Source organism: Dipodomys spectabilis, unplaced genomic scaffold (genome assembly GCF_019054845.1).
Source record: "Dipodomys spectabilis isolate Male_0828 unplaced genomic scaffold, ASM1905484v1 ptg000050l, whole genome shotgun sequence".
Classification (NCBI taxonomy): Eukaryota; Metazoa; Chordata; class Mammalia; order Rodentia; family Heteromyidae; genus Dipodomys; species Dipodomys spectabilis.
The window spans coordinates 803,092-823,138 of NW_024870727.1; the positions used below are offsets into that span (position 1 = coordinate 803,092).

A 20,047-nucleotide genomic window follows, 5' to 3' on the forward strand; every position below is an offset into this window, starting at 1 on the left:
GAATGAAATCAATTGTACATTGTGTGTGTGTGTGTGTGTGTGTGTGTGTGTGTGTGTGTGTGTGTGTGTGTGTGATTGCTATAAATATTTTAGTTGGTAAGATTCATAATTAGGGGAAGCATGGTTGCTCATACCTATAATTCCAGGTACTAGGGTGGTAGAGATAGGGAGGATTATGATTCCAGGCCAGTTTTGGCCTAAAGCTAGTGAGATCCTATCTTAGCAAACAAGCTGTAGATATGAGTGATGGCACATATGTATAATCCCAAGTACTGGGGAGGCATAGGTAGGAAGATGGTAGTCAAAGATGCCCCAGACAAAATATATGAGATTTTATGTGAAAGACACCCAAAAGCAAAAAGGGAATATGTTTAGAATCACTGAAAACAAACCCCATTACTGTCAAAAGAAAAAGAACAAAAATAATTTCTGCTCTCAATGATGTGAATAAATAAATTTGAAAAACAAAGAAATAGAATAAACTCTATTTCTCCAGAACAATTAATTGGAGAAGGTAAAAGAGAAGGACTGTCACAGGGGAGAAGACAAACAGTGAAACAAGATTAAAAATAGAGAAAAGAAGGAGAAGCAAGTTGGGATTAAAGTAGAAATCAATTAAAAGTGAGAAGTTTGGATATAATAAAGCAAGTTTCTAAGAACAGAAGCAAAGAACTAACTAAGAAAAATGATACTAGGGGCTGGGAAGGTGGCTCAGTGGTAGAGTACCTGCCTCACATGCATGAGGCCCTGGGTTCAATTCCTCAGCACCATATAAGCAGAAAATTCAACTGGAAGTGGCGCTATGGCTCAAGTAGTAGAGAGCTAGCCTTGATCTGAAGAGCTGAGGGACAGTGCCCAGGCCCAGAGTTCAGGCCCCAGGACTGACAAAAAAAAAATAATAATGATACTAGTAACTGTTAAAATGAAGAAACAAATTGGAGTAGTTTAAGTATAAAAATAGAAGAATAATATTAAAAGTATTAAAGGAGAAAAGTAATCTTTGCATTTTAACTTGGATTTCAGTAAGGTAGAAATGGTGAAGATGACAAAATGTAATTCAAAATAATTGGCAACCAGAGAATAATTATATAGCCTAGAGACATGTCTTTCTTTGTTAAAGAAAGTGTTGATTGCCTTAAATAATATTATTAAAAGCTGGGTGCTCGTGGCTCACACCTGTAATCCTAGCTATTCAGCAGGCTGAGATCTGAGGATGGAGGTTCAAAGGCAGCCCAGGAAGGAAGTCTGTGAGACTCTTATCTCCAGCTAACTACCAGAAAACCAGAAGTCAAGTTGTGGCTCAAAGTGGCAAAGTCTTGAGTAAAAGAGCTCAGGGATAGTGCCCAGGACCCAAGTTCATGCCCCAAGAATGACAATGTAGCCTGGTTTGTGGTCAATTTGGATATATGCCTGTGAGTGGGATTGTTGGGTAATAGGGACTCTATGTTTAGTCTTTTGAGGAACCTCCATTCTGCTTTCGTGAGTGGTTGAACAAGTTTACATTTCTTTTTTCTTCTTTCTGCTTATGTGGTGCTGAGGATCAAACCCAGGGCCTCCTGCATGCAAGGCAAGCGCTCTATCACTGAGCTACCTTCCCAGCCCACAAGTTTACATTTCTACCAACAGTGTAGTAGAGTTCCCAATGATGCTTATTGAAATCAACTCTAAGAAATGGAAGCAAGAGGGTTTTTTTAATTGTACTGTTTGCAATTCTTTTTTTTTCTTTTTTCTTTCCTTTTTTCTTTGGTTTATTCTCTTTTGTCACTTTTTGATTTCTGTACCCTTCATCTATTGTATAGGCTTATCCAATTTGAGGAGGGGAGGGGGAAGCTCAGAAATGGTGGGACAAAGGTTGAGCCAATTCAGCATTGAAACCCATATGGGTCATTGGTGAATGAACTATATAACTTGAAGGTGGTGGGGAGGGAAGTCAGGAGTTGAAAAGCTGGGAGAGAATGAGGGAGGAGGTGACACTGTTTCAAAGGAAGTCTACTGGGCTGGGAAGGAGGCTCAGTGGTCGAGTGCTTGCCTTGCATGCATGAGGCCCTGGGTTCGATTCCTCGGCACCACATAAGCAGAAAAAGTCAGAAGTGGCGCTGTGCCTCAAGTGGTAGAGGCTAGCCTTGAGCTGAAGAGTTGAGGGACAGCGCCCAGGCCCAGAGTTCAGGCCCCACAACTGACCAAAAAAAAAAAAGGGAAATCTACTCATTACCTGACTTATGTAACTGTAACTCCTCTGTACGTCACCTTTACAACACAATTTTAAAAACTAAAAAAAAATGAAATACTTAAAATATTTTGGTGATTTTGTTTAGTCTCAATCCTTGATTCTAGCTCGTTTTAGGTATTTTCTGATTTCATATCACCTTGTCCTACCTATCCTACCTTAAGCCTGCATTGTACTTTTTAATTGATAGTGATTTTATCAAGGCATAAATTCATTAATTTATCTATATGCCAGATAAAAATGGTCACTGGTAATGTGCTGGAAACACCTTCACTGGAAGTGATATATTACTGTGATTACATTACCCAAATCTTTTGTCAGTTTATTCCATTGTTGAAACCTAAACATTAGATTGATAACTTAACATTTCCAAACTGGGGCTGTTGTATCAATGACCCAGGTACATCTGTAGTCATCATACATACAGTTTTCTCCAGGACTTTTTTTTTTTGGTCCTGATGTTTGAATTTAGGGCTTTGACAGAAAAGTCTCAAGAGTCATTTTTTTCCCAATTAACTAGGAAAATACTGGAATTAGAAGTGTGGCTCAAATGGTAGGGCTAGAGCTCTTGAGAGCAGAAAGCCAAATGAGGGTGGGGAAGGAGAGAGAGACAGAGACAGAGACAGAAACAGAGAAGAGACAGAGGCAGAAACAGCAACAGAGAGACAGAGATTCTAATAGTCCTTACTTGTGTGTTTTAGTTCCTCAAAGTCGTATGTAGGTTAGTATGTTTTGTATGTAGATTATGACTTTCAAGTATCTTCTTGTTTCTCCTTTTGGTTTTGATACTTTTTTTTTAAGGGAGAATAATCTTATGCCTTTAAAAAATGATTAGCATTTTAACAGATTTAGGAAGATATGGGCCCTAGCAGGAGAGAAGAGCTAACAGAGTAAAACAAATTTAGTTAATTAGCTTTTCAAATCCCTCTCTTTATAAAATTCACTGATTTCCTTTTTGATTTGAATTTGTTCCATATTTGGAACTTGATTTATTTTGTAGCTTTCTGTACTCCCAGGAGTTTTTAGTTGCTTTTTTTTTTCTTTTCCCTCTTGTTTTTATGTTATGTTTATCATAGGTTCATTCCTATTTCCTCTACCAAGCCCAGTAATTTTAGCTATCATGTTGAAGCCTCCTTTTATCTTCAGTGTCTTCTCAGGCCATTTCAGATGCCTGCCCTCTGATTTTACTGTATAGCTATCAACTTTCTACTTTTCTTTATTGCTATTTGGGTTGGATTTTCACTTTTTAAATGTACTTATTTTCTTGTTTTAGTTTATTCTATCTTGTTTTGTTGGAGTGTATCTTCACATTACTTGAAAAAAGAAAGAAGAAATATAAAGTGTACATTGCAAATACGTCTCAAATAAAATGCGAGATAGTGGGAAAACTGATCTCTAAAACAAAATTCTTCCATTGTGTTCTCATATTTGGCAGTTCTGTTTTACCTTGAGATTTGTTTTCCTCAGAATGTTAAAGACTGTATAAACCTTTAAAAAAATCATATAATGTTTCTGAAAAGAAACCTTACTCTGGTTCTGATTCTTTTGTAGGTGACCTGCTTTAATTTTGTGGCCTTGATTTTTCCCCCTCCTCTAAGCGATTAGGCTTGCTTTTTTTTATCTGGAGTTTGAAATTTCTCATTGGTGAATGTGTCTATGTCTGGTTTTCTAGTTTTCTTTTCCTCTGGTTAACATTAGAAGATTCATCAGTTTGTACATGCCTGATCCTGTGAGGTAGGGGGATTTTTTTTTTTCCTTTATTTTTTTGTTGGTTGTGGGGCTTGAACTCTAGGCTTAGGCGCTGTCCCTCTTCAGGCTCTTCAGCTCAAGGCTAGCACCCTATCATTTGAGCCATAGCACCACTTCTGGTTTTCTGGTGGTTTGTTGGAGATAAAAGTCTCTTGAACTTTTCCTGCTCGGGCTGGCTTTGAACCGTGATCCTCAGATCTCAGCCTCCTGAGTAGCTAGGATTACAGGCGTGAGCCACTAGCACCCAGCTCTTTTATTTCTTAGATAATATAATCTCTACTATTTCTTCCTCTGGAAATATTATCTTATCCTATATTCCCTGGTTGTCTTCTTCTTTTTCTCCCCCAGCTTTACTGAAGCATAATTGGTTTTATATATTATTTTCTTTTATGAAGTAAGACGCCGCTTATTTATGAAGATACATTCTAAGAAGTATGAAATCTTAGATACTACTAAGCCTATATGTAATATGGATATATACAAACATACACACATTTAATGCCCTTTCAAAGCACTTAGGCAATATATGCATAGTTTTGCAGCTTGAAATGTGACAGCAAATGAGCATAGTTAGATTTGTTTTACCACAGATACCAGCAAACCAATGTGTGACTTTTTTTTCTTTCCTTACTGAGAGTGTTAATTTTTTTTTTTTTTTGGTCAGGTGTAGTGGCTGAACTAAGGCTAGCACCCTACGACTTGGGCCACAGTGCCACTTCCAGCTTTTTTCTGTTTATGTGGTGCTGAGGAATTGAACCCAGAGCCTCATGCATGCTAGGCAAGCACTCTACCACTGAGCCAACTTCCTAGCCCTGAGAATGTTAATTTTTTACTTAAAGGGAGGATCTTAAAGCTTCTCTTTGATATATGTGAATTGTCAGTATCATTAAGTTTTCATTTTGGAGACAATCTAATGACAGTGATAATTGGTAGGGTGAATGGCAATGGCTTCTAAATGATAGTGGCATATCCATCATGGAAACAGTGGACAAATGCATGTTTCATGTATCCAGCAAAATGAAGCCAAATTGCATGAGCTCTCACCACACTAGGGAATTCGTACAGTATCTAACTTAAAACTTGTAAATTTTACATTTCTGGAACTTTCCATGTAACTGGGACTGAAACTGTGGAAGGAGAAATGAAGGGTAAGGGAGACTATACTGTATTGCTTATCTCTTCTCTTTCATATTATTATTTTATTTTTATTTGAGAGATGTTACTGACTTCTAATTCTACATTTATGTGTTTTATTTCGTTTGTCACTATATTTAATTAGAAAGGATTTCTTTATTTCTTATACCTTTTCACAGCATCAATTAAGAACATGAACTTATTGACTTTGAGATCGGATTACATATAACTTGTAATTTACCACCTACTAGATTTAGGATGCTGGAAATATTTCCCAACCTGTTTTTGTCTCATGAAGATGATGATTTTATTGACTTATGGAGCTGCTAATTCTACTTCAAGTCAATGAGTATAAGGCATACTGTACCTGAGTGCCTGTGTCTGAGGCAGTTCTTAATACTGCTACAGCTAAACATGGTGACATGGGACAATGAGAAGAATCAGACTTTCCAGATATATTACTTGGGGCTTTTGATAGTTTGGGCTTACCTAACTTTTTTAAAAAAAATTTTTAATTTTATTTTATTTGTGAACATACTGTACAGAGGGGTTACAATTACATGGGCAGGATAATGCATACATTTCTTACCAAGCATTGCAGCCTCCTCCTTTGTTTACCCTTCACAAAATCCCTTCCTTCCCAGCCTCCCCCCTCCCCCCCCAACCCCCCCCCCCCCCCCCCCCCCCCCCCCCGCCTCCGCACCGACGTTGTAAAGCTCATTTTTGACATGACAACTTGTACTTCTCATTGTTGCAACAGGTCCATCTGAATCCTTAAACGGCTTGTTTTTCCCCATCTCCCCCACAAGTTATACTGACATCAAATATAGTGAAAGCAGGGGTTATACTGTGGGGGAGGGACATACAAAGCAACAAAGAAATAATATTATAAATGTGTTAGAAACACATGCATGAAAGAAAACAAACATTAAAATACATATCTAAGGGTTCATTTTCCTAACATCACATTATCTGACCTTTTCCGCTTGACTCATACATATACTAGATATTGCAAATAAGGGAAACCATGGGACCTGTGTTTCTTTGGGCCTGGCTTACTTCACTTAATATAATTTTTTCCAAGTTTTTCCATTTCCTAACAAATGGGGCAATGTCATTCTTTCTGATGGAGGCATAGAATTCCATTGTGTATATATACCACATTTTCTTGATCCATTCATCTACTGAAGGGCATCTGGGTTGGTTCCATGTCTTAGCTGTCTTACCTAACTTTTTATTTGAATAACTTTAGACTTAAAAAATGGCTCCAAAAATTAGTAGAGTCCAAAATTTCTAACTATACCTCATCCAGATTCCTGAAAGATTAATATTTTATGTAACTACATAGAAATGATCAAAATCAGGAAATTAACACTGTAATATTTAATCCATTATACCATGTCAGTACAGTTCATTATGCTCGGTATCGAATCTAGAATGAATTAAAGTAGTTTGTGTGTTGCTTTGAATTTGGACATATATTTTGTGGAGTGATTGATTGTGGTGCTGAGGAGGAACGTTTGGCCTGAGCATGCTAGACCGCTGTTCTACCACTGAACTCAGTTCTCAGTGCCTTCTTTTTTAGGATCCTAAACTTTTTGAAGAGTTGTATTGTAGAATGGCCTAAATTTAGGCTTATTTTACTAAATTCAGATTATATATATTATTGGCAAGAATACTACAAAAATTATAGTGTGTTTTTCTAAGTGAATCAATTCAGGAAGGATATGATGTAACTGATGTTGGATTACAGATAACTGTGAAATTAGATCACCTCATTAATTGTGTTGCCTGCAGGAGCCTCCATTGTATAATTATTTTTCATTTCCTGTTGTATGAATGTCATATGGATAGATATTATGGGACTGTGTAGACATCTTATATTTTTGTCCAGTGATTCTTATCTGTAATAACACAGTGGTGTTTGTCATGTAGTGATTTTTCAGTTTTAATCTTTCTATAGTTACTAGTTGAAATTTTACATTCAGAAACACTTTCCCTTAACGTTTATTTATCTAGTCAAGTTATTTATTAATATAATTAGCCATAGATTCTTACTTTATTTCTAAGGAAACAATTTGTTTTTATCTAGCCAATTATTAATATCACCATGTGTCTACGGATCCTTGCTTTATTCTAGAGTGATAATCTACTATTTTCTACTATTATCATTATTTATTTATTTTTATGTTTAAAGTGTTCCAGATTTAACAGTGTCTTTTCAAACTTGTGCTTCTGTCATTTTGATATGCTTCAATAAGTTTTTCCATAGTTCCTTATTTTCTAACAGTATAAACTATCTAAAAATCTTTTTGTACTTTTCCTTCTCCCAGTTGTTTCTCATAGAGTCATGAATAGTATTGGAAAATGAATGCTGTTTTTATAACCCAAATCTAGGCACTAGATATTCCTTTGGTACTGGAATGTCCATTCTGTATCATGTGAGTGGATATTTAAATGTATGTTTGTATGTGTGTGTGTGTGTGTGTGTGTGTGTGTGTGTGTATTAAAAACGGTCCAGAGTGAGGGTTCCAATTTCAATATGACACTAGTGTTCATTTTAATATTTCTTCTTTTTCCCTTATGTTTAAGTACTTTGACAGAAATACCAGCATTCATTATTCACAAAATAAGGATGTGCTCATACACATTCTTAGTTTATTTTTTTATTTTTATTTTATTTATTTTTATTTTTTGATGGTTGTGGGGCCTGAACTCTGGGCCTGGGCACTGTCCCTCAGCTCTTCAGCTCAAGGCTAGTGCTCTACCACTAGAGCCACAGCACCACTTCTGGCTTTTTCTGGCTTATGTGTTGCTGAGGAATCGAACACAGGGTCTCATGCATACAAGTCAAGCACTCTACCACTGAGCTACCTTCCCAGCCCCTCTTAGTTTCTTTAGTTAGGCTTCTTTTTTCTGTTTGAATTTTATATTGGTTCCTCATCCATACTTGTTTGTTTTGATTTTCCTTTTAAGAATCAAATACTGCTCTAAAGTTCAAAGTGATATAAAATTGTGTGCTCAGAAGTGTCATATTCCATTCATATTAAAATGTCGCAAGGAAGCCTGGTGCAGATGGTTCATGCCTGTAATCCTAGTTACTACAGGAGGCTGACCTTTGAGGATCAAAGTTCGAAGTCAGCCTAGGCAGGAAAGTTCATGAGACTCTTACCTCCAATCGACCACCAGAAAACCAGAAATGGTGCTGAGGCTCAAAGTAGTAGAGGGCTAGTCTTGAGCAAACAAAGCCCAGGAACAGTGCCAGGCCTAGATTTGAAGCCTCAGGATTGACAAAAACAAGTCATAAGGAAACTCAGTTGTACAATTGCTATAATAAAATAAGTATTCCAAAAGAAGTGTCATATTTTACCCTTTCTGTTGTCCATTCTTATTCTGCTAATATTTATACTTTTATGATGACTTTATTGTTTTTTAATGGGAACAAGAAATTTCTACTAAGCTTTATTTTTTAATTAAAATTTATTAAACATAATATACAGAGGGGTTGCAGTTTTCAACAGCATCACCTCTTTCCTCATTTTCTCCCAGTTTTTTTTTTCCCATCCAACCTCATTCTCTCCCAAATTTTATAGTTCATTTTCAACATAGTGTCTACTGAGTATTACTTCTGACTTAATTCACCTTTTGTTCCACCATATCTATGCTTACCCTTCCCCTTTCCAAATAAGACATATGGAAGGCTTCATGGATTTGTGTATCATCCTTGCGCAGGGACCATATTAATTTTATTTGTATCATTCCAATTTTAGTACATGTGCTGTCAAAGCAAGCACTTTTCTCATGTTATGGAATATTTTAGCATTTGAGTTCTCAGCTATTCATAGAATCCTAGCTATTGACCTTTGCAGTATCATGAACTTTTTCTATTTTCCTCTTTTTTACTGCATTACTCCCATGTGTCATATTGTATAACATCAAATATTAATCTTTCAAGCTGGGCTTGGGATGTGGCTCAAATGGTACAGTGTCTGATTTCAATCCCTGGATATAGTGGGAAAGACGTATGGTGAAGTGCTGATGGCTCATGCCTGTCATTCTAGCTAGTCTGGAGGCTGAAATCAGATAATTATGATCCAAAGCCAGCTCAAGCAAAGCTAGTGTTTAGGACTCCATCTCTAATTAACCATAAAAATGCCCAACTAGAGGCATGGCATGAATCTAGTGGTATAGTGTCACCAGTGAGCAACATTGAGTGAGGGCATGAGGTGCTGAGTTTAAGCAATCAAGCCACCAGTACTGTCAAGCAAAAACAAAAAAGAAAAAGAGAAAAAGAGAGAGGGGAGGAAGAGAGGAAGGAAGGAAAGAAAGAAGGAAGGAAAGGAAAGGAAGGAAGGGAGGGAGGGAGGAAGAGAGGAAGAGGGAGGGGGTGAGGGAGGAGGGAGGGGGTGAGGAAAATAGAAAGGAAGGAAAGAAGGTTGGTTTTTGTATTCATCTCTCCTTTGAACCAGTCTTCCATTTACAGAGCTTAAAAGTACCACCAGCCATTTGTTGGAGTTTGTCATCTGTTTCTTGATTGGTTAAAACACTATTTATAGATTCCTCATTAGTATTGAATTCCTTAGTTTTTACATGTTTAAATTTGTTAAAAACAGTCTTTATTTTACAAAGATTTCTCTTACATCTTGATTTTTTAATACAAAGACACTTAGATGGATATAAAATCCTTCGTTGATTTTTAAAATAAGTTGTTTTTAAGTATCTATTGTCGTGTTATTTTTTTATATTGTGGATGTCATGTTATTCTTTGTAAGTTATTTGATTTTTTTTTTTTTTTGTCCAGAGAGTCAAAGGCCTTTTTTTCCTTATGAAGTAGCCTTTCTTTTAAAAAGTTACGTCTAATAGCTGGGCGCTTATGGCTCACACCTGTAATCCTAGCTACTCACGAGGCTGAGATCTGAGGATTGTTGTTTAAAGCCAGCCGGGGCAGGAAATGAGACTCTTATCTCTAATAAACCACTAGAAAACTGGAAGTGGCGCTGTGGCTCAAGTGGTAGAGACTTGCCTTGAGCTGAAGAGCACAGGGACAGTGTCCTGGCCCAGAGTTCAAGCCTCACAACTGACAAAAAACAAAACAAAACAAAAAGATATGTTTTAGTTTTGTCTCAGATTCATTTTTCCAGATATTTAGACAGCCTTTTTAATATGTTCATTTTAGTCTTTTATTTTTGCAAATTTTCTTGGCCTAAATATTTAAACATCAGTTCTATTTCTTTCTTATTATTTTTTCAAAGACACCAGCTATAATGTACATGGAGATAATAATTGTTCTACCTAGTAGAGATGTCCTGATTATTAAATATGATAATATTTGTGGGGCTAGGAAATGGCTCAAGTAGAGTGACTGTTATGAGGAATTGAGTTCAAGTCTAAGTACTACCAATAAATAAATATTTATAAAGTGCCTTGCATATGACAAATGCTCAAAAAGTTTGCTTCCAATATTGTCATAATTCTTATGTTATGGGTACAGTGTTTACTTTAATACTAGTAGGGATGTGGCATTGGAAGTAAAGTACTTGCACTATCTGACTTTGAGCTATCTGGTCGTACTGGATTCCTTAGTCATATCCTTTACCTTCTGTATCATATGCTATATTGTTTTCAGTGACTTCTTCCTGTTGTTATGCAGATAAGCCAAAATATAACATGTCTTAAAAAAATCTTCCAGTGACATCATGTCCCTATTTAGCTCTATACTTTATTCTTCTACTTGCTCTAAGATAGAAAAATCTTCTATGTGCATAACTCTTCTACCTACTGCTTGTTTTTTTCTATTTTCATGCCTCACATTCCCTGCCACATTTTATCTCAACATTCCACTGACTTGTCTTGATTTTACTCAAGGAAGTAGCAAACTACTTCTTTTGTTTATTTGTTGTTGTTTTTAATTATAATGAAATCCTTTAGATGAAAAATAAAAAAAGTTGAGCAGTTGTATTTGCCATCTAGCTTATTAACAAGAAATATTCTTTTTTATATTTATTAAGTACAAGTAGTGGAGCTTAGTGCCTAATGTTTTTGCTTAGCTCTTTTGCACAAGGCTGGTGCTCTATCATCTGAACCTCATCTCCACTTCTGGCAATTAATTAGAGATTAATCTCATGAACTTTACTGCCTGGGCTGGGCTTTGATCTTCCTGAGTAGCTATTATCAAAAGGGTGAACCACCAGTAAGAAAAAAGGCACAAGTAAAAAATATTAATTCAGGTGATATTCTCATGCATTTTTCCCAACTATATCCCTGCTGGTGTTTCTGTATTGTTATGATTTCCCCCCCTCCCCCATTTTGGGTGTACTTTTGCTGAAACAAGGACACAGGATGACCCATTGCAACGAAGATACCCACTGGACAGTATATTGGAAATAAACTTTACAACTTCGGGTGGCAAGGTAGGGAGGGGGGAGATAGGAGTGTGGAAGCTGTGGGAGGAAAGGGATAGTGGGACAACAACAAGGAAGGGAAGGGATAGCAATGATTGACAAGTAATATACTCATTGTCTTACTCATATAACTGTAACCCCTCCATACAACATCTTAACAATAAAATAAAATTTAAAAATTCAAATTGTTACACTTTATATTAAAAGTTATTTAGCCAGGCGCCAGTGGCTCACACCTATAATCCTACCTATGCAAGAGGCTGAGATCTGAAGATCACAGTTCAGAGCCAGCCCAGGCGGGAAAGTCCTTAGACTCATCTCCAATCAATTACCAGAAAACTGGAATTGGCTCTGTGACTCAAGTGTTAGAGTGCTACCCTTGAGCTGAAGAGCTGAGGAACAGCACCCAGTCCCAGAGTTAAAGCCCACAACCTACCAAAAAAACCAAAGTTGTATATTTCTTTTTATGCAAGTTTGTTGTGAAACTAGCCCTTGAATGTTTCTTTTCACTACTGTCTTGTCTTTCATGAGACAAATAATCTACAATTTATCCACTATCTTATAAATGGTCATTTGTTTTCACTTTTCTGCTTTTATACACAGTCCTACTAAAGAAATTCTTTTAGTTGTTTCCTCCAGTGCATATTTAATACTTTTAAGCAGAGTTCCTATGTGGTAATGTATCTAACTAGATTATTTTCTTTTGAGACAATTTGCTTTAGGCTTCCATGATGTTGCCTGAGTTTCATCTTTCTCCTTAAGATAGGCATTACATATCTCATTATTTTGGGTCCTTACTTTTTTTTAAGTGATTTTTTTTTGAACAGTGTCACCCCTCCCTCATTTTCTCCTAGGTTTTTTTCCCTCCTGACTCCTCTCTTCCCCAAGTTGTATCGTTCGTATCGTTCATTTCCAACATAGTGTCTAGTGAATATTACTGCTGAATTAGTTCACCTTTTGTCTCACAGTTTCTATGCTTCTCCTGTCCTTACTCTTTCCAACAGTCTATACTGCAATGTCCTAAAGATTTATCCTTCATTTTTATCTCTATGACAGTATCAATTACATCATCTTGTTTCTTTTTTTCCCTGCAAAACAGATATCAGTCACACATACACACACAAACATACTAATGTGTGAATAAAAAATTAATAATAAGAAAAAGTCCTTTGGAGCCAGGCACCAGTGGCTTATGCCTATATTCCTACCTACTTAGGGGGGCTGAACTCTGAGGATCAAAGTTCAAAGCCATCCCTAGTAGAAAAGTCCATGAGACTCAACTCCAGTTAACTACCAAAAAAATTGGAAATGATGCTGAAAAAATGATGCAGAAAAAGCTCAGTGACAGCACCCAGGCCCTGAGTTCAACCCTCATGACCAAAACCAAAAAAAGTCCTTTGAAGTCAAAGATTTAATTTTTCTTCAGTATTTTATCTCTGTTTCTTAGAATAGTGTTTTACACATCTTCCCCAAAATTTATGGATTCAAATTCTCACATATTTTTAGAAGAGTCTCAGAACTCCTTTAGGTTTGACTTCCTTAATCCCAATTCCTTTTTTAGGGGAGTTTCATCCAGATGTCTTTCGGTGTGGTCTGTGTCTCAGGTTGACTTCAGCTGTCTTTAGTCCGTTTCGTGGTACTATAGCAAAATACCCATGCAGGTCATTTCAAAAAGAAAGAGGCTTATTTTGGCTCACAGTTTTAGAGTTAGGAAAGTCCATCAAACTCATGGCATGAAACTCAGCTTCTAGTGAGGGCCTTGTGCTGTGTTATAAGGTGATGGAGAAGTAGAAAGCCAACACATTCAGAAGGAACACACATGTGACAGAGATTCGAGGAGATGCTAAGGCATGCCTGAAATAACTTGCCCTGGAAATAACTAACCCAGTACAGAGGGGATTAAATTAATCTCTTCATAGGTTCAGTGTCTCCATGACCTCAACAACCTCTTAAAGGCCCTGTCACCTTTCCGTATTGGTAAAATGGCAAATATGTGTTCTGGTGGGGCAAAACCATTTGCAGAGATGCCATTCATTTTCCCCCTTAAAAATAGTTGTTGTTTTGTTTGTCCTGGGCTTGAACTCAAGGCTTGGGGGCTGTCCCTGAGCCTTTTCAACTTGAGGCTAGTGCTCCTCCACTGGAGCCACAGCTATGCTTTCAGCTCATGTGTGTGTGTGTGTGTGTGTGTGTGTGTGTGTGATTAATTGGAGCTAAAGAGTTTTACAGACTTTTCTACCTGGACTGGCTTTGAACTACAAACCTCAGATCTCAGTGTCCCAAGTTAAGATTACAGTTGTGAGTCACTGATGCCCAACTTAAAAATGGTTTGGGATCAGTTAGCCCTATTTACCCAGTTGATTCCCTCCTTCCCTCATTTCAGTTTCTTATTACTTGCTTTTGTCTTTTTCAATTTCTGTATTTTTTTTTAAAATTTAATTTAATTTTATTTGTGAACATACTGTACAGAGGAGTTACAGTTACATGGGCAGGATAATGCGTACATTTCTTACCAAGCATTGCAGCCTCCTCCTTTGTTTACCCTTCACATCCCTTCCCAGCCTCCCCCCTCCCCCCCTAATCCTTCTCCTGCCCCCCCCCCCCCCCCCCCCCCCCGCACCAACGTTGTAAAGCTCGTTTTGGACATGACAACTTGTACTTCTCATTGTTGCAACAGGTCCATCTGTATCCTTAAACAACTGGTTTTTCCCCGTCTCCTCCACAAGTTATACTGACATCAAATATAGTGAAAGCAGGGGTTATACTGTGGGGGAGGGACATACAAAGCAACAAAGAGATAATCTTATAAATGTGTTAGAAACACATGCATGAAAGAAAAAAACATTAAAATACACATCTAAGGGTTCATTTTCCTGACATCACATTATCTGACCTTTTCCGCTTGACTCATAAATATACTAGATATTACAAATAAGGGAAACCATGGGACCTACGTTTCTTTGGGCCTGGCTTACTTCACTTAATATAATTTTTTCCAAGTTTTTCCATTTCCTAACAAATGGGGCAATGTCATTCTTTCTGATGGAGGCATAGAATTCCATTGTGAATATATACCACATTTTCTTGATCCATTCATCTACTGAGGGGCATCTAGATTGGTTCCATATCTTAGCTATGGTAAATAATGCTGAATTTCTGTATTTTTTTTTTAAATTTTATTTTATTTTATTTGAGAACATACTGTACAGAGGGGTTACAATTACATGGTCAGGATAATGCATACATTTCTTACCAAGCATTGCAGCCTCCTCCTTTGTTTACCCTTCACCTCCCTTCCCAGCCTGAATTTCTGTATTTTTTGTCTTTTCTTCCCTCCAACAATTCTCTTGTGTCAAGCTCCCCTCATTTTATTCCAGTGCTTTTTGAAAATTATTATTTCTCTCTACTCTGTCTATGTAATATATTTTAGTTTACTGGTCTTAAATATCATCATATGTTAATACTTCTTTTGCAGTCTGACTTCAATCCTAAAATCCCCTTTGGTTTTATAATACATTATCTGGTTTTCATCTTATTTGATAGATTAGGTGTTTTCAATTTCACTTTGTGAGCTATTTGTATGTTGGTTTTCTACCACACCCTGTTACGGTATTCTGAGCCTTGGCTCTCTTCTCTGTCTTCCTAACTTCCAACTGTGGTCTACTTTAATTTATCCCCCATCCTTATCTCAGAATGAGTTTTATGAAATACAATTCAGTCATGTTCCTACTTTTTGCTGACAATCTCAGCGGCTTTCTGTTCCCTCCAAAGTTGAAGTTCTAGGCAAGATCACTAAGGATGGACGTGTTATGTATCTTCACACCTACTACTTCCCCTAAGAATCCTGAAAACCACCATCTGTTCTGGAGGCTACATAACTCAGCTGGTTGGATCTTTCCCATACTGTTTTCTCAATTCACATTTTTTTCTCCCTTTCAATCTTCCCTGCTTGGTCAAGTTTTACTCAAAGATGACTCAGTGTCTCCTTCTCAGGAGAACTTTCTCTCTAACAATCTAGAATTGAAGTACAAGCAAAAAACTCCTTCTCTGTGTTTTCCTAATTTTAAAAAATCTCCATCATAATAATTATCCAACTCATTTTTGCAACCAATGTTTAAAGCTTGCTTGTCCTATGTTAGAAATCAACCTGACACCTATAATCCAAATTAATCAGGAGTCTCAGAGTTGTGGTTCAATGACAGCCCAAGCAGAAAAGTCTGTGATTCTTATCTCCACTTAACCAGCAAAAATCTGGAAGTGGAGGTGTTGTTAAGTGATGAAGTCAGTCTTGAGTGAGGAAGCCAAGGGAGGGCACTTTGTCTAGAATTCAAACGGCAGTTACTGGGACAAACAAATAAAATAAAAAAATCTCAGCACTGGAGGAAAAAAAATAAAGTCAGTGTTTTCAAAGAGTCTACATTTCAGAAAGGAAAGAAAAAAACGAAAATGAATACTATGTTTGATAATGTTATGTGGTAGTAAGATAAAATAATACAATGTGATAATATGATGGAGTGTGTATATGCTTAGGAATGCTGAATGTAGCCCTTCAGGATTAGTGAAATGTGCTGTAAGTGGAGACATCCATGGTAAGAGAGCCAGCCATGCAGAGATCTGAAGCAGCCTCAATCTGATTAAAAGGAGGATACTTACAAAGGCCCCAGAGTGAGAATGTTCTTGGTATGTTTAGGAGCATAAAAAGCAGGAGCCCAACAAGCAGTTGAAAGGAGCATTAGATCTGAGAGGTACTCAGGACCAAAGCATTTTTGAAAGAGTCCAGCACACAGTTCATGTAAGCTCATGAAATAGTTTATTATAGGATTAGAAAGACACATATGCTTCATGCTGACTTCCCGTAGTCCGTACATCTGCATTGATAATTTTGAATGGCCTATAAATGATGCCTGTAAATGAAAAGTTTTGAAAAGTTTTCAAAAGGCCTTTGGCCTTTGATAAGGCTGTAAAAGTAAGATTTGTCAGCCAGGTACAGGTGGCTCATGGCTGTAATACCAGATATTCAGGAAGCTGACATTTGAAAATCATGATTTGAAGCCAGGCTGGGTGAAAAAGTCCATGAGACTCTTACTTCAATTAATTATCCCCTCAAAACAACAACAAAATAAAATAGCCAGAAGTGGAGGTATGGCTCAAATGTTAGAGTGTAAACTGTGAGCAAAACTATCTAAGAGACAGTGTGTGTGCCCTGAGTTCAAGCACGCACACTCTCACACACATGAGTGCACATGCACACACACACACACAGATTTGTCAGTTTTAAGTATCAAATTTTGAGCGAGTGACATAAGCTAGTTGATTTCTGTCTAGAATTATGTCAGTCTAGTTTATAATGAGGAAAATTACAAAGGGACAGATTTGACAGCAGAGCCTAGTTAGGAGCTGTTGCCTACTGTAAGTGAAAGCTGTTGGTAGTTTCAATTACGGTAACATATTTAGTGTTTGTGTATATAAGTGGAATGACTGGATGTGTATTGTGAAGGTTAGCTGACAGGACTTCCTTATACATTGAAGGTGTTGTTTTAGGGAAGATTGGATCCCAGAAAAGAACTCCTTGATATCTCCTGAGTAAGTGAGTGGATGATGGTACTGTTTATTGGTCTATGGATGAAAGTGACAGTGGCATTGGATGGAATTAAGTTATGTTGGATGCACCACTGAAGATTTCAAAGTTTAGATGGGACGTCAGTTCTATATATGGTACTGGAGGTCAGGGACGGAGCTAATTTTGTCTTAGAGTTGTAGGACTGAGTAAAACAACCTTAGAATTAAAGAGGAGATGGAGAGCAGGCTAAAGATCTAGATTACCTCAGAGTTTATGGTCTGGTAGAGGAGAGATGGAAAGGGAAAAGGAATTACAGAAGACATAGGCAAAAAGAAAGATTATTTCCAGAAGGAAGGAGCATCAATTTTGTCATGCTGCTCAGAGTTTGAGTTAGGTGAAGATATACAGATAGGACCATTGGATTTGACTCTGGGAGTCACTGTGGCTGTGGTATAAGCACAGCTAGGATATTTGAGGGGGTAGAGATAAGACTTAGCTTACTACTTTTATTGCTTATGTGCCTGTCTTTGTAGATTGCGTACTAGGTCTTCAGTTTATTTCTATAGTTTAGAATATAGTAGATGGTAAATGTTTGCCAGTGGATTTGAAGATTAGTAAAGTTTAATAAGTTGTCTTACCCTCAGAATGTTCTTAGACTATTAGTTCTTGCTACTAGTTTGTATTCATTCAAGCTATGGAAACAAGTGAATAATACAACATAAGGCCAGCCCATTTTAGTAGAGGTACATAGTGGATCCTAAAACCATTATGGTTAGAGTGGAACAGATAATGCTTTGGATTCAGAAGGTCTTCTTGAGGCTTTGAATCTGCTACTTTATCCTTTGGAAAAGGGTCTTTGGCAAGTCCCTGTCCCCTAATTTCAGGTTGCAAATTCCTTAGATGCCACATATGGGTAGTATCAACAAATTTTACTTGTAGGATTTTTGCAAGTGGGAAAGAAGCTATTGCATGTGAAAGTCATTTGCAAGTTTAAAAATGCTCTATAAGTGCTCTTTTTGTAAAAATAATGGGGGTTGTCCATTTCATCACTCACTTCTAAAGCAGATTATATTGAGTATCAAAAGATTTGTATTTAAGTAATGGTTTTCAAATAACAATAAGTTGACTAACTACATGGATCACTGGAAAACATGATGCTTTTTCAGAAATATATAGGAAATTACTATTATTTTTAGTTTTCTTCTTTTTTTATTTTCAATATTTTTTATTTACTTAGGGTGATATATATTTAGCCACAGACGAAAAGCAAAACTCAGGATTTGTTGAATTAGCATAAAGAAAAACATGCAGTAAACAGAATCATTTCTGTAAGAATTCCAGAAATTGGTTAAAGTTGTTTTAGTTATTTTAAAGAAGCAAACAATATAGTAAATTAAACTTAATTTTTAATTTATTTCTATTTGAGAACCTTTATGTCTGTATAAGTATGTCATGTATACATGGTGTGTTTGTGTGTATATATAAATACATGTGACTGTTAAAATTGCTTGAAAATTTAATTTCACTATGTTAGATTCTAGTCCTCGATAGGTCATGTCATATAATCAATATGAAATACAGATTAGTTTAAATGTAAAGTTAGTGACTCCATGGCCAAAGAATACAACATATATTAGGAAGAAATTTTTCTACTTATTCCTGCATCATTCTTTTTTTTTTTTTTAAATTTTATTTTATTTTATTTGAGAAGATACTGTACAGAGGGGTTACAATTACATGGGCAGGATAATGCATACATTTCTTACCAAGCATTGCAGCCTCCTCCTTTGTTTACCCTTCACCTCCCTTCCCAGCCTCCCCCCTCCCCCCCCACTCAATCATACCCCCCCCCCACACACCGACATTGTAAAGCTGGTTTTGACATGAAATTTTGTACTTCTCATTGTTGCAACAGGTCCACCTGAATCCTTAAACGACTTGTTTGTCCCCATCTCCTCCACATGTTATACTGACATCAAATATAGTGAAAGCGGGGGTTACACTGTGGGGGAGGGGCATACAAAGCAACAAAGAAATAATCTTATAAATGCGTTAGAAACACATGCATGAAAGAAACAAAAACATTAAAATACATATTTAAGGGTTCGTTTTCCTAACATCACATTATCTGACCTTTTCCGCTTGACTCATACCTATACTAGATATTGCAAATAAGGGAAACCATGGGACCTATGTTTCTTTGGGCCTGGCTTACTTCACTTAATATAATTTTTTACAAGCCTTTCCATTTCCTAACAAATGGGGAAATGTCATTCTTTCTGATGGAGGCGTAGAATTTCATTGTGTATATATACCACATTTTCTTGATCCATTCATCTACTGAGGGGCATCTAGGTTGGTTCCATATCTTAGCTATGGTAAATAATGCTGCAATAAACATAGTTGTGCTGGTAGCTTTAGTGTGGTCTTTTTTGTAAACATTAGGGTAAATGCCCAAAAGTGGGATTGCTGGGTCATAGGGGAGTTCTATGTGAAGTCTTTTGAGGAACCTCCATACTGCTTTACAAAGTGGTTGAACAAGTTTACATTCCCACCAACAATGAAGTAAGGTTCCTTTCTGTCCACATCCCCTCCAGCATCTGTTGTTGTTAGAGTTCTTGATTTTTGCTGTTCTAACTGGAGTGAGGTGATATCTCAATGTTGTTTTGATTTGTTAGTTTTCTTCTTTTATCTTCCCCAGATGAATTTAATCATCTGTAAAAAAAAAAACCCAGGCTTTTATATTTAAGATCTAGTAAATCAAATTTAGCTATTACTCTTACTTCAATTTTGTACATACATGAAAGAAGAATAGCATGAAATTAGTGTTTGTGATTTTTTTTTTGGGGGGGGGGGTGGGTCGTGGGGCTTGAACTCTGGGCTTGGGCGCTGTCCCTGCACTCTTCAGCTCAAGGTGAGCATTCTACCACTTGAGCCACAGCACCACTTCCGGTTTTCTAGTGGTGTATTGGAGATGAG

The 20,047-nt window shown here is 36.9% G+C and overlaps 1 protein-coding gene and 1 non-coding gene across 3 annotated transcripts in view; one reads left to right on the plus strand and one right to left on the minus strand.

Moving 5' to 3' along the window:
• The window catches only part of Zmat3 (zinc finger matrin-type 3), a 39,608-nt gene that overhangs the window by 5,908 nt on the left and 13,653 nt on the right, over positions 1-20,047 (plus strand). The window lies entirely within an intron of this gene.
• Positions 8,798-8,904, minus strand: LOC122107311. Its single transcript, XR_006147333.1, has one exon. It is a non-coding gene; the product is annotated as a U6 spliceosomal RNA (small nuclear RNA).